Below are 16,151 nucleotides of genomic sequence, written 5' to 3' on the forward strand. Positions count from 1 at the left end.
ATCCCCAAAACCCTAGGCTTTTTTGGAACTCCATAAATTTGCTTCTCAACCCAGGCTCCAAAAATAATCCCTGTCCAGACTCAAGTAAATCTGACCTCAAATTAGCCTTACTATTCTACTCTTTTTTTATAGAGTCAATATCAAACCTAACGAAAACTTTTCACAACAATGACCCATCTCTCCTATATTCCACGTCATCTACATCCCCAAATAATTTCCCCACATGTTTGAGCTGAAACCTGTCTCCACTAACTACATAAAAAGATTTCTATCTAAACTTAAACCCTGCTCCAATGCACCTGACAACATCCCCTGTTCCTTTCTCAAGTTTGCTGCCAATGGTATAGCTCTCCCAATTGGTATCCTAATTAATAGACCCATAAAGGAATCCTATGTCCCTAAACTCTGGTATTCCACCTTTATTCTTCCTCTTCACGAGGGAGGCAAAAACACTAACATTTCAAACTTCTGCCTTATAGCTCTTCTCTCTCCAATCTCCAAAATCCTAGAAAAATGCATCCACCTCCAACTTATACCTTTTCTGACTAAAAACAAACTTCTTACCCCTACCCAACATGACTTACAACCAGGACATAGCACCATAACAGCTCTACTCTCATTCTTAGGAACTGTCAATCAAGCCTGAGATTCTGGGAACTTAGTATCCACAGTGCTCCTAGATCTCTCTAAAGCATTCAATGCTGTTTCCCATAAGCACCTTCTAAGTCACCTCTCAAACATAAATCTCTCCCAAAACACTCTTTCCTGGTTCTCAAGCTATCTGTCAGATAGATCTCAGGCTATGAAATGGAAAAAAGGCACCTCACCTTTCTTACCCACCCCTACCGGAGTACTACAGGGGTCCATCCTTGGACCAATGCTGTTTAATATCTTTATCAATAACTTTCACTCTGCTATTCCTAATGCCAAAGTCATCCACTATCCAGATGACTCTACGTTTGTCTGCTGTGCCTCTAACCTCCCTGAACTCCTATCTAAAACTCAGGCTGCCTTCTCAACTACTGAGATCTGGATGTGCCAAAATCACCTTTCTCTCAATGCTAACAAATCTAAAATACTACTATTCACACCCTCAAAATCTTTCTCTTTTGATACAAATTCCTTCCAAGTTCTTAGCCAAAGCAACTCTCCAATTGACGTTGTTCCCTTTGCCAAACTACTCGGTGTAACTATAGACAAACACCTCAAGTTCGACATCCATATTCAGCAAAATATAAAGAAAACACACCAAAAATTAGGTATGGTATACAGGAACAACCACTTCCTCTCTACTTCTACCAGGCATACTCTGGCCTCATCTTGCCTCCTTCCCTCCCTTCTGTATGGTGCCCCACTACTAACTAACCTATCCTCTTCCATCACTTCAAAACTTGAAAGCTGTTATAGCAAAATTTCTAAATCTGCCACCAAAGCCAGACATTCCACTCATCACTCAATCCCTCAACTGGTTAGAATTCACAAATTACCTGGACTTCCTCCAACTCACTACAGCACACAGACTAACATTTAATCCAACCAAATGCCCTGCTCTAACTAACATCCTTCCTGCATACACCCCAAATAGAACTCTCAGATCTGAACACCAAAATGTAATTACTGTCCACAAACCTAAATGTCCTGCTGGACAAGAACTCCCCCTCCTTCCCCTTAGGTAAGAAATGGAACTCTCTACCTTCCACACTAAGGACAAAGTCAAATACAAACAACTTCAAAACTCAGCTTTACACCTACCTCTCCTCCAAATGGAAATGTAACTGCATTCTCCCTACTTAGAACTCAACTAAAGCCCCTGGGAGGGTATCCTCCTGAGTTCCTAAGCACCTTATAGCTGGCTATAACCTTCTATAGCTAATTCCCATATGATCTCCTACACTCTGTAACTATTGTAAATAGTTTTTGACTTTTGACTTTAACTGTGTGAATTTGTTAAAATGTATCTGCATGATATTTTTCCACTATGGGCAACATTGCTCACGCTTGTATTCTTTGATACATATTTGTGCGTCTACTTTTATTTTTATTGGACTGCTATCTTTACTGCAGTCGGTTTCATGGAGCTTTTCTCTCTGGGCCTCTACTGAAAATGGGCTCTCTGGTACCAGTGGACTTCCCCAGTAATCAAACTGGAAATAAATAATAAAATTTATTTATTTTATTTATTTAGCATTTGTTAACCAGGAATGTCCGACTTGGAACAAAGCCAATTTTCAGCAGAGTCCCAGGGAGAAACACTCTGGGTGTATGTCTTTGTAACGTGGGAGGAAACCGGAGCACCTGGAGGAAACCCACACGAACGCAGGGAGGACATGCAGACTCCATACAGAAGGAACTCCAGCTGAGAATTGAACCGGAGAACCTCTTGCTGTGAGGTGACAACACTACCACTGCATCACTGTACCATCTATATATATATATATATATATATATATATATATATATATATATATATATATATACACACACATATACACACACACACATACACATGCAGTACGGGGCAAAAAAAGAAAGAAGTAATAAGAGTATGCTAGTCTGAGACATTTCGGGAAGATAAGAAGTGAGTGTAATGAGAAATTGGATGGCAGATGTAAGGAAGCAGAGATACAGTGCAAGGGATTATAGCAGAAGTAGTAAGATGGGTGTGATTAAAAAACAGTGAAGAGAGGTTAAAAGTGAATAAGGTATATAAGGGGTGAGGAGAGTTTGTAGAAGGAAAGAGAATGAATAAGGAAATGCAAGTAGAGAATGGGAGATGTAAAGTACACAGTTTGTTGGTAACTGTGGAGTTAATTTGTTATTGAGTTATGCTGATAGAGTTAATTCTAGACTATGGAATGTGACTGAGGACGAAATATAGTGGGAAGGAATTAGGGAAGGCAGGACATACTCAAGGGAAGTAGAATAGGTGAGGCTGGGCTAAGAGGTAATTGTATTGGTTGTGACTGGCCAAGGCAGAGTAGTGGTAGGAGTTATGAGATTTAAGCTTAGGTGTAATGGGGGAGGGTGGAAATTGGGGGTAGGGCTCAGACAGAATAGACTGGGCTGACCCACGATAATGGTGGGATGCAAAGAATAAATAATCAGTAAAGCTGAATGGAAAGTAAGTATATTCTATACCTATAGAGCAAATCAGAGCTATCCCTGTTGGAGTGATACTACAATTAATTCAGAATTTAAAGCAGTGCTGTATAGTTGAATACTTTAAACTTAGTCTAGGAGGTACTATTTGTCTGTATGAGCCACAGTAAGGTAAGTGTAAATAAAACAGATTTAGCCACTATTGTAAAAGAATTACTGAAAGAAAGGGGAATACAAGAAGCTGTCCTACCATGGAGAGGGGGAATCTCGGGTTGCATGCTTGCCAAAGAAGAGGCCAATATTATAATGGGCAATTGAAAAACAATATTAAAGCATCACTTTAATTTATTTGTGCTGAAAAATACAGAACCTGTACTTTTTAACAGCAAGTGTGTCCTGTATGCAACACAAGGAAGTACAATGTATCTTTGGACCACTTATCTAGTTTAGAGCAGGTGGCAGCTTAATTAAAGTAGAGCCATAAATGCCACACCACTCTAATTATGGAGCTGGTTCCTTCTTGGATGCGTTTAAATGTTTTTACTGTAGAGGAATGCTTTTCCACCAGTGTGAATGAACGTATGATAATATGTATTGTCACCAGGAGGGATATAAAGGACAGTACTACATATTTGTTTATAATTTTGTTTTGAGGAAAGTAATTAGAAGTTCTGCTTAACGGAAGTTTAGTGTTGGTTTGTATAAGGGGAAATCTGTAGGCATTGTGAAATATTAAAGCAATACTACCACATTTCCTCTTTATACAGTCATTGCGGATGATATTATAGCCATATATGCTACTGGTATATCCACCTTCTAGGATGCCATACTCAGTATGTTTTTATATTTTTATTACCATTTTTAACTAAATATTATTAATGAGTATTAGTAAGATTAAAATTAAATATCATGAAGAGTATGGGGAAAAAAAGAGTTTCCTACAGGCATGATTTTATGACATCATCTTGAGGTGCAGTAGAGGAAGTAGAAGAAAATGTAAGTGTAATAAAACAATTATGTACAAATATTGTTGCAATAGCATGTCAAAACCACTTCCAAGTAACAAAAATGCTAAATGAGAATAAGCTAGCATGGATCCTGTGCAACAAATATTTCACTTTCATGTCCAAACTAGCAACATTTTTACTGGTTGTTCAACAGCTTGATGAGGTCTGATCAGAATTTATAACCTTTGTATTTCAACTAATGAAGAAGTTGTAATGGGTGCATGTCTAAACAATTTGTTTGTGTTTGTTTGTGTCTTTCGGCTTTTCCCAGTTTGGGGTCACCACAGCGGAACTCCGGTCTGCTAATGATTGGTAGTTGATTTTTACGTGCCGAGTTACCAGCCCTGATGCACAACCTTCAACGAAGGTATGCCCATTCATGCATGTTTCCACGCAGAAGACGCTCTAGCTGGGAATCGAACCGGACAGCGTCTTACTGTGAGGCGACAATGTCTAAACAATAAAAGTCTTAAATTAAAGATAGCTATTTGTCTGATGAGGAAACATGAGGTGACTTCCAACTGTCACTAACTTATCTAACTTATTAACCTCTAACTTATTGGCTGTAGCCAAGAGTATCCAAACCTATGACCATTGCTACTTACAGAGATAGAATGGAATAAAGATATGAAATAACACTATATAGTAAAAAGATAAAAACATATTCCCTGGGTAAAAGATACGCAGACAGACTTAAAACTGCCCACAGAAATTAATTACAAACTGCATTCAAAGACTGCATGGATGACTTAATAGAGCTAAACTAGTCATCAAAAGAATGGAATAAAATGTTAAAAATGCTACTTTTTCACATTTTATATCTGAGGAATGCTAACATATCTGCTAATTTGACCAATGCTAGCCTAAAATAGAGCATATCCCAAACAGGTGGTGTTTGCAAGCCATTATAGCATTTTGATTTCAGTATAAGGAAAGTGCAACATATACACGCATGCGCAAACACACACACACACACACACACACACACACACACACACACACACACACACACACAGACACACACACACATAAACATATTATTCCTACATTTGTTTTATTAGGATCAATTTTCTTTTAGTTTGGCTTGAGAATGTGGTACTGTTCTGGGAAATATTTACTATGGGTGAGACTTGTTCTATTAAGCTTATTCATTTTGTACCTACATCTAGTGCAACTTGTCCGACAAAGGTTAGGGAATTGATATGATTGTAGCAGAGGGATGCAAAAAAGACAACAAAAATGTTAATAAGTGCCAGTTTCCCAGAAAGTGAGAAAAAAACAGTTGGCTTTCTTATAATAGCTGCCATTGTAAACTGCTATAGTTTTAAAGTTCTAAGGCAAAATACAAAATATGTTTTCTTCAGTGTAGTGTAAAGAAGATTGTTTGCTTATGAACTATGTATGCAACAAGGAAAACCACTTTAATGTTGTTCTGGCTACTTTATGAGAAAAACTGACATTTTTGTAGTGTGTATATATACATTCTTCATTGCTTTTGCTCTCGTTTATTTAATTTAGAGGTTATTTCTTTGAGATGTAAAAGTTCTAGCTTAGGGCAAAATGTGAGCATTGTATTTTTTTCCTGAGGCTTAGGGAAGATCACTTTCATGTGAATTGTGGGAAACAATGGAAATTTGTCTTTGTGCTCTAAGTAAGAAAGAATATCTGCCCAATATTTGCAAGAGACAGCTGCAGACCAAGCTACTCGGTGAGGAAATCTTTTTTTTTTTTTTTTTTTTTACATTTGTATTCTTTTCATCTTAATTTCTCTTGGTTTGTGGTAATGATGCATTATTTAAATGTTTTTCTTGGAGTTATAGAAGTATTAAGTTAGGACTGAAAACAAGCCTTGTGCTTTTGAGTGCCCTAATACCACAACTTCACAAGAAATAATACTACTAGGTTATGTGAATGTCACTTGGTTGGATATAAACACTAACTACCCTACAAGAAGTGTGAACTTATTTGGTTTCACACAACTAATTAATAGCCCCAACACACATTACAGTAAGACATCAGATTCTCTATTAGACTGGATTCTAGCTAGCATTAGACTGTATCAAATACACCAGCTCAGGTACAATACCTGACTGACTCAATGATCATCTCCCAGTCTATACAACCAGATATCCACTTAAACAACATGTTTATAAAACAACATACAACATTTCCAAGTTTAACCCAGAAATATTCACTACTAATCTATCATCTATTAACAGGAACTTCCTAAAAATCCTTCTGTTAGATGATGCTGCAGAATAATTCAGTACAACTTTCCTGAATATCCTAAATAGTCTTGCACAATCTAGAAGGAAGAGACAACAAGCAAATAATGTCATTTGGCTATCAAAAAAGAGTAGCGTGCTAATGCAAGCTAGTGAATCAGCATGGAAAGAATGGCAAAAATATAAACCACCACAACATCGTGAAAACTTCAGAATGCTTCGCAGTCGTACTGAACGCAAATTTATGAAGACTAAAATCTATACTACAATAACTTTCAGAAGAATAAAAAACACACCCCTAAAAAATTCGGGAGAGCCATTAAAGAAATCTTACATCCTGGCCAAAAATTCAATCCAAACCCCTCTCCCAATAACTCAGCACTAGAAACTGCAATACCGTTCAACTCTTATTTTATAGGTAGTGTAGAATATCTAACCAAGGATTCCTCAACATCTAATCCTAACCCTGCCCAACAGCCACATATCACCACATCCACTTTCACCTTCAAACATGTACCCACATCCTACACAAAAATTCTCTTAAACAAACAAACCATGTTCTTCTTTGGCTGATGACTTTCCAAGTGAATATCTAAAAATAGCAGCCAATAGCCTTACCTATCCTGTCTCAATCCTTACAAATAGGTCAGTCCAGGAATCCCACATTCCCAATCTCTGGAAAAAGGCACACATTATCCCTCTGCACAAAGAAGGAAATTCAGCAGACATTAATACCTTTATACCTACAAGCAATCATACCCCCCCAAAATACATTAAAAATGTAGTAAACTAAAAATAGACATGTCACCCACCAAGGGATAAATGCTCCATAGCCAAGAAAGTGCAAAGTAACTGTAATAAATATAAACACTCAGGAGCAACCCAGCACAGACCCAAACATTCAGCATATATCTATGCACTCGAGGTAAAGTCTCTAACAGTGATAGTATTTGATATAAATTCCAACAGCAGGTAGATAAAATCCAGAGGCAAAGGCAAAGGATATTATTTTTACTTTGCCTCTGGATTTTATCTACCTGCTGTTGGAATTTATATCAAATACTATCACTGTTAGAGACTATACCTCGAGTGCATAGATATATGCTGAACTTTTGGTTCTGTGCTGGGTTGCTCCTGAGCGTTTATATTTATTACAGTTACATTAACAATGTATTCAAAAACAATTGCTAGACTATCTCCTGCAGGAAGAACTCCTATCCTCTGTACATTTCATCTTCTTTCCTTCCCATAGTACTAGCACTGCCCTTCTAAGCTATATAGATGCTGTCAATAAAGCTAGAGATGACAGCAAACTACTATCTTCCTTATTTCTAGACTTGCCTAAAGCCTTCAGATCTGTTTGTCACAGCAAACGTCTCCTTCAAATGTCCTCACTAGGTCTCTCTCAGCCCACCCTACTGTGGTTCAAAAGCTACCTCTCCAATATGTATTAGTTAGTAAAATGGCACTCTATGGTCTCTCTTTACCTCCCAGTCACCCCCGGTGTACCACAAGGCTCTATCCTTGGTCCCCTTCTCTTTACCATTTTCACCAACACCCTCTATACGTCCATGCAACAAGCCACCCTAATACAATAGGCAGTTGAATCCACTCTCATTTGCACATCTGATAACATGGCACATCTCCAAAAAATTGCTCAAGAAGCTTTAACAGCCACTGAAAAATGGTTTCATAACTCACAACTCATGCTCAACCCAAAAATGACCAAACTGCTACTTTTTCCCCAAATCCCTCTCTCATGAAAAAAAACAAAAGTTAAAGCCCTTTCTGTTGATAATTCAACCATTGAAATCATTTATCATAGCAAACTATTAGAGGTGATAGTGGATAATTTTGCATTTTACCTGTATATACAAAATTGCATAAGAAAATTTCATCAAAATCTAGGGATGCTTTACAGAGCCAAAAACTTTCTCACTGAATCAACTATAACTACACTTGCCACTATGTATCTCCTCCACACTCTTCTATATAGTACTCCCATCCTTACTAACCTACAGGCTTCACAAAAATTGAAACTTGAACAATGCTATAACAAAGTTGCTAAAACTGCAGCACATACCCCTTTCAGAACCCACTGAAGCACTGAAAAGCCTAAATTGGTTAGAACTGCCACATCAACTAATATATACAACTTCTTACCACCTATAAAATTATCCAACATCCATTTGCCTGTCCAGCACTAAAAAACATTCTGCACAACTATGTTCCCAGTCAGTCATTCTGATCTAGTGACCACAAACTCCTGTCTGTCTACAAACCTAGCAAATCTGCTTGGCATTGTTTGCACTTGTTCAAAGTTGCTAAGGCCTGGAACTCCTTATTTTTATCCATAAGGTCTGTACCCTCCCTCCCATCTTTCAAAACCACTCTGAAGGACTTCCTAGCTAAAATCTGTCTCTGTTCTTGCTAAAACCAGGATAAACTATATCCCTATATGTGAGCAAGTTCCTTTTCAATCCTTATACTTCCTTCCTGGGTCTATATTATATTCTCAAAAGCTGACAGTATCGAAGCTGATATTGTCAACATGAAAATAGCAAAAGTGCGCAACACTGAACGTGTAAACGGAAATGTCTATAAGGGGATATTTACATTTACTGCAATGTAGTACGGTCTCGGAGTTGGTATATTTAAGCAGCGTGGGTGTAGGGGGTGCAGATGGGCTTGCCCCCTGCTTAAAACCATTAGGGTACTTTTTTTTGTTGTTTTTATAAGTTTGATGTTTGAAGACATCGACCATATGGTGTCGACCATATGGTTTTCGATGTTTTCAACCGTCGATCTTATAATATAGGCCCAGCCTTCCTCTCCATTCTCCACTGAAAATAAGCTTATACCCAGCTGGACTATCAAATGTCAATATATATATATATATATATATATATATATATATATATGTAAAATAAGGAAAGCAACAATTGCGTGTTACAAGTTTTTAAAACACAAGTATGCAGAACATATCAAATCATACCACAGGTTTTGCAGAGGCATGAAGAAAAAAGCAAAAAATTGATTGACATGGACATTATTTCCATTCGTAATCATAACAGAAGGAAATAAATATATATTAAATAGTGAGCAGTGATGGGATTAGAGGTTAGTTTAACCTGTGTCTCTGATGCAGTTAAATTTATCATTATTATTATTTTTTTAGATGGGAATGAAGAGACTACTTGAATGATGAAAGAGTATTCATCTGTCTGTTGTTTTCAGTAAGTTGGCAGGGGCTATTTCATAGAAGGATATCTCACAAGGGGCAAAAGTGAAAGGAAGTCTATTCAGCTGAAGACAGTTAGCATTCCGAAGGAAGTAGGAAGAACTTTTCATGGAGAATTTGGTGAGAAGAGGTAGACAATGTCTGTTGTGCAGAAGTTTGAAGGTGCACGTGTTAAAGAGTAAAGTAGTGTTGGCAGCCATTGGTGGCCATTTACCTTTTGTTTAGTGTCATACAGTGGAGGGCATTTTTGCTGGAAATGTGAATGAACCTAAATACTTGTTTTTTATGTAGATTGTAGCTGAGTGGTTTTGTTTGAAGAGCAGTGTACATTGTAGTTTAGGAATCAGTACATTTATGGCAAGTGATTATCTGGCTCAAAAGCAAGCGGATATGAGATTTTGTAAGATAATTTTAGCTGAGCTCTACTCTGTGTATTTGCATTTCCATGCATTTCCATGCGTTTATGGTAGGAGAGATACTGATCACAAAGTAGGTCTAGATACTTCTACTCCTTCGCGCATGGAAGAGAGTACCTACAGGATGAGGAATAGTGATACTTTGTGAGTGCTGTAGCTTTTAGTAAGTATCAAACAGAATTGCTAAACTTGTGCTAGTGTTTATTTTTGTGAAGTCAGTTCCATATAATAATGAAACAATTCGGAAGAGTATTTTTGAGAGAGTTTGGTATTTTGCTGTCCCTAAAGAGAACAATGCATAAGGAATACAGTTGATATGTGAGGGGTTCCAGTGAATATCATTTATAAAGAGAGAAAAGAGAAAAGGACCAAACACAGGCCCATGATGAGCACCTCTTAAGGGTGTTCCACAGTCACAAGTACTATTACATCTAATGCTGGGCTGAATTATCAGTAATCCAATCACCTGGAGTGGGATTAGCAACCACAGCTTCCTGGTCTTCAACCACCAAAGGCAAGTAGGCTACTGACACTAGTTTTCATTCTCTGCATGACTGCTTAACTGAGAATAGCTAAACCAGTTCATGCTGTGAGACTGAGTAAAAGGGGTGGTTGAAGTCTGATGTAATCCATCAGGTAAAAACAAGGAAATGATCACTGATTGTATCTTCTCATGTTGCTACACAGATGTGTGTTGTACGTTATGATTCAGTCTAAAATCCCCCCCCACTAATGTTGGCCAAGGATGGTGATAATTAATTGGGGATGTGTGCTACTCAGCCCGAGCAAGATAACTGTTAAGGTTTGGGGAGCTCTGGAAAAAGGGCAGACAAAAAATAAAAACAAGTAAATGATAAAGAGAGAGAGAAAGAGATTTCCAGCCAAATAAAATGAAAGTAAAAAACAGGATGGGGTGACAAAAACATATTGCGAGTCCATTGTCAGCTTTTAAGGCTGCCCATCCAGTAAAAATTCTAAATGTGCAAAATGTTCCAGAAAATGTTGGGATAGCGAAGATATACACTTGCTGAAATAGAAAGCAGGAGGCCAATTAAAAGAAATGGAAAAACATGAAGGAATACTGTGATGTAGGACTTTAATTGGAAAGTACTGGAAATAAGAAAGGTGGGAAATTGAAAGACAAAATGGGTCAAAGCAATCTACAAGAAACCACTTCTTGATGTTATGATTAAAGGACAGTTACTGAACTCTGAGAAAGCATGGAATTAAAGAAGACAGGGCTCCCTATTGTCACAAGGATCAGTTATTCTAGTAATAAAAAAGCTAGCAATAAATATCAGCAGATGTCAATGCTAGAGGCAGAAGAAATTTAGGTAAAGTCAAAAGTCTTATATGCAGATGGCTGCACACTGATGCTGGCCTAAAAGGGGGTGTTGCCAGCATTTGAAGAATGTGAGGTAGCCACAGGCATATACTGTAATGTGAAGAAGACAGTTATTGTTAGGGTGGTAGGGGACAGGAAAAGGAAGTGGGGAATATCAGGAATATAGAATACCCAAAATACCTAGGAGAGTGGGTACAGTCAACTCTGGAGAACACAATCAAAAAGAACGAGGAAAAAAGTCCCAAATAAGTGCAAAAGACATGCCGAGAATACTGAGGATCTTTAAGTAGCTAGGGAGAGGAAAACACATGGTAAACCCCATGGAGGAGGAACTGAGTAAACTTCAGTATTATATCAAGGGTTGGGTAGAAAAAAGAAATAAAAGTCTGGCAGTTGTGCAGAGGATTAAGGCAGTGAGCTGATAACACAGTCCAGGGTTCAAGTAGTTCTGGGTTTGATTTGTTAAGCCTCCATTATGGTACTATATGATTCTTATCAAATCAGTTAACAAGACAGTGCTTTGGAGGAAATTAATTATGTTACACTCCTCAAAGTTCTGCTGGACTACATGCCTTGTAATTACACAATAACTATTTAAAAATGCATATATATATATATATATATATATATATATATATATATATATATATATATATATATATATATATACATATATATATATATATATATATATATATATATATATATATATGTGTATATATATATATATATATATATATATATATATATATATATATATTTTATATATATATATATATATATATATATATATATATATATATATATATATATATATATATTACCCCTGCTCCTCAACATGTAAGAAGCAGGGATGTAAAAAAAACAATTTTTGGTCCTCAATGTCCTACTTGGATACAGGACATAATTATTCTTTCAGGAAAATTTGGCTAGGCTTAGAAAAGCCCCATTGGTCATTAGCTTAGTAGCAATCTATGAATCTTTAAACAAAAAGGGAAGAGGGAGCTAGTAAACTGAATAGGAATAAGTGAGGGTGGAAGATACTGGGGGATACTGTATATACCCACCTATGTACTTACATACCATATCAAATGGCTGGTAAAAAAGGGGAAAACAAACACAGAGGAGGAAGTGGAAGACAAGGGCTGGAATCAGATATTAAAAGGCAGACAAGAAGGTAGTAAAGTAATAGGTGGCATAGAGAAAAGAAAAAAAATAGAATTATGGAGAGAGAAAGAAGATAGAGAAAATAACTGAGTCAAAGGAAATGAGGTTTGTAAACATCGTGGAAAGTAGGGGAGCAGGGGGTAATGAAACATGATGAAGAAATGAGTTTATTAAAAAAAAAAAACTAGTAAAAAAAAACCTAGAAGAGCTAAACTTCCAGCATGGACTCCCAAATGAAGACTGGTGGTGCTATGTATAAGACTCATCGAAGTATGGTTAAAAGAGTGAAAGGGGGAAGATGGCAAAGAGTAGAAGTGATAGGTTCATAGATTAGTACTAGGCTAACTGCCCTTGTGGACCATTTTAAGCCTAGGAAACTTAAGGCCTCAACAGGTTCCACTGCGATTTGATCTCAGATTGCCAGATTCAGAGTTCGAAGTGCTAACCATTACACCATGCAACCAGTTTTAAAATATGTGGATACTTCCAGGTTAGAACCATCAATGCCATCACTCATGATAACTTCCCTAGTCCACTGAGCCATACAAGCTAGTGAAATATGCCATATGGAGGAAAGAGGATGACAAAGGAAGAATAAAAGTAAAATAATATATGAACATCTGAGATCAGTCTTATAAAAGAGAGACAGAGAAAGAGATAGATTATTATGGGAAAAGAGGAAGGGTAGAAACTGAACATAGAGGTCTTGGACAAAATTATAAGAGTCACCAAAAATCAACACCTACATAGGATACATACATACATACATACATACATATACATATGTACATGCATACAAATATTTCAAGCACTGGCATTAAAGGTCCTTCTAGCTTGCCAATATACCATAACATATGTTCCCATAATAAGTGTCCAGGCTGTTCTTAAAAATACCTAAACTAGTACTTGCTTTAATGTAATTTGGTAGTCTGTTCCATGCATCAGCTGCTCTCTCAGAGAACCAATTAGTACACTTCTTATTCCTATAGAATCTTCTGCATAGGTTGTCTGATGATTCTCTAGTACTTTTTGATAACCCCAAACATTCCCAGAGGTAGTTATCTCTAAATGCCCTATATACCTGAATAAGATCTCCTCTTAGATATATGTAATGGACACTGTACAAGTTCAGATATTTTAGTCTAACAAACTAACAAACAATGACTACATTATTTTTGATTTCCTTGACTTTATAAGTCTTTTTATACAACCTATAGTTCTATAACTTTTATTTTTTATTTATTTTTTTATTTTACATTTGTTAACCGGGCTGGTCTAGCTGGATACATATCCGTTTTCAGTAGAGGCCCGAGGAGAAAAGCTCCAATACACAATTGAAGTACATAATTAAATTGCAAGATTCAAAGTATTGTTACAACAAGAGAATATAGCTTACATATGCAGGAATGAAAATTTACATAGATGTTATATAAGACAAAAGGACAGACAGGAAATTATACACAAAACATTGATTTCGTTACAGATACTGGAAAATAGACAGCATCCAGATCCTAACCATTAAAGCAAAAAACTCAGGTGGGGATGCCCTTTACGCCAATTCCATTGGCAAGCAGTGGAACTCCCTGCCAAACAACCTTAGACTTACTACTTCGCTCAATCATTTCAAAGCTAACCTTAAAGAATATCTCTCCACACAATGGACATGCCCATGTCGTGAACCTGACTAACTACATATCTCATAACTTCTAGTTCCACTTCCCTAGCCAATTGGTTGATATGATTAGAAAAAATCATAGCTGAATCTATCCATGTACCAAGGTCCTTAAATGAGTCAACAATTTCAGTCAGTGTGTGCTGTATTAAATATTCATCTTTCATTTTACGTCTCCCAAATATATATATATATATATATATATATATATATATATATATATATATATATATATATATATATCAGCATATTATTCTCCTGTGCCCAAATGGTCAATTTAGTCAAGTTATTTTGCAAACTTATCTGTAACACATGTAATCAGTTTATCCAATTTCAGGTCATCTACTGTAGACTGCAGAATACCTCAGATGAAAAAGTTAGGTCTGAAAGATACAGTCTAAACAAGTAAGGGCTAGGACAGAGCCCTGTCGGACACCCTGACTGTAACCAAGGATTTCACCTGTCCAGTTGCTGTATGATACTTGCCATATCCTATTTGCAAGCCACGCAGCTATCCATCTTATCAAGAGTACATCAATACCTAGTTGTACTAATTTATTGATCAGTGTTTTGTGTATGACCATGTCAAATGCTGAAGTTTAATACATCACAGTACAATTTTGCATTCATAGCTGTTATTATATTGTTATAGAATATCATGTTACAGGTGGTAATAGATCTGTTTTCAACATATGCATGCTGATATATGGTTTCAAGTCCCAACCCATCCAGTTATAACAGTAACTTATCCAATATTACCTTCTCCATTATTTTTCTGCAGCTTGAAAGTAGACTTAAGGGACTATATGTCTCTGGGTTTGCCTTATTCCCCTTTCCCCATAAACACAGGCTTAATAAGCACATGTCTCCAATCTTGAGGAATCCCCCATATTTATATGACCTAGTGAATAATAGATATAATGGTACCATATGTTCTTGGCGAAGTGTTCTCAGGTCATTGTTACTAATTCTATCTCCTCCCGGTGCTTTGCTTGGATCCAGTTTGTGCAGTTCTTTTTCAATATAATCTAATTTGATTCCAGTATCTGGGGTTACCTGAATGTCACTAGGATAACTTATTACCCCTTTTGTGGAGTCAAACTGTTTTGTGTAAGATTTTGTAAATATATCTATAATCTGAGAATAAATTTTAGAATTTGCACACAGTTTATCAATTTGTGCGTCTTTACTCCTTCCACATCTTATTTATCTATAAAAAGGTTTCCTATTATGCTCAATATCTTTATATAAATTTTCTTCATTTTTTTCTTGATCTTGTCTCACACTATGCTTAATCTGTTTGTCCAGCTTGTTTATTTCAGTTTTCAAAGATGTAGTGCCTCTCATCTTAATCAGATATCTTGTTCTTATGGAAATATATCCTCCTGATGTTGTATGCCTAGATCCTTTTGCACTCAAACAATTTCTCTTTCAAAACTTTCCATATTCCATCTTCAGTATTTCCGCTGAACACCTCACTCCAGTTAGTTTTACATAGTGACTGTTTTTCTTCCATAAAATCTGTAATTAACCTTCTGTGCATTGGTTTATATTTCAGTTTGGGAAAATTATCTAGTAATAAATTAACCTTTATGACCCCATGATCACTACACATCAATGGTGGTAAAACTTGACTTGAAGTAACAGTAATTTCTTTAGGAAAACAAACAATGTCTAGTATGTTCAGTCCCCTGGTAGGTGTTTTTTACAATCTGAAGCAATTGTTGTTGCTGAATATACGTTGTGAATAATTTCCTTACTAACATTGTCGAATCAATATCATTCCAGTCTGTTTCTGGTAAATTTAAGTCCTCAGCTAATAATATTATTCCCTCCTGTGTTTCATGTAAGAAATGTATGAATTCCTCTAGGTCATCTGCACTTGACTTTGGTGGTCGATGCACTCCAACAATTGTTATATGTTCCAGAGTTGTCTTTATTGTCATAGTTACACAATTTATAGTATTGGTGTTATCACT

This window comes from Protopterus annectens, chromosome 12.part0 (genome assembly GCF_019279795.1).
Source record: "Protopterus annectens isolate FY-2018-M chromosome 12.part0, PAN1.0, whole genome shotgun sequence".
NCBI classification, from domain to species: Eukaryota; Metazoa; Chordata; order Ceratodontiformes; family Protopteridae; genus Protopterus; species Protopterus annectens.